Genomic DNA, 277 nt, shown 5'->3' on the forward strand with positions numbered 1-277 from the left:
CCGGGGTGCAGCCTGCATCCTGCTTTCTGGAATGTGGAGGCAGAGGGTATCACGGGGATGTGGTCCCTTGGGTACCAGCAAGCCATGAAAGGATGCAACAGCACCAAGGCCAGGCTTGACCTGCAGCTCTCCTGGAGGGGGTTCCTCCCTGGAGAGGGTTTTTGGAGCAGAGATGCTGGCAGGGCTTCGTGCTGCAGCACCTCTCCCTCCCTCCTTCCCTCCCTCCTGCTGCTCCCGAGCTCTCGCCGCCGTGATTCCCTGCAGCACGCTAAAAATA

The sequence above is a fragment of the Acanthisitta chloris genome, unplaced genomic scaffold (assembly GCF_000695815.1).
Source record: "Acanthisitta chloris isolate BGI_N310 unplaced genomic scaffold, ASM69581v1 scaffold15693, whole genome shotgun sequence".
NCBI classification, from domain to species: domain Eukaryota; kingdom Metazoa; phylum Chordata; class Aves; order Passeriformes; family Acanthisittidae; genus Acanthisitta; species Acanthisitta chloris.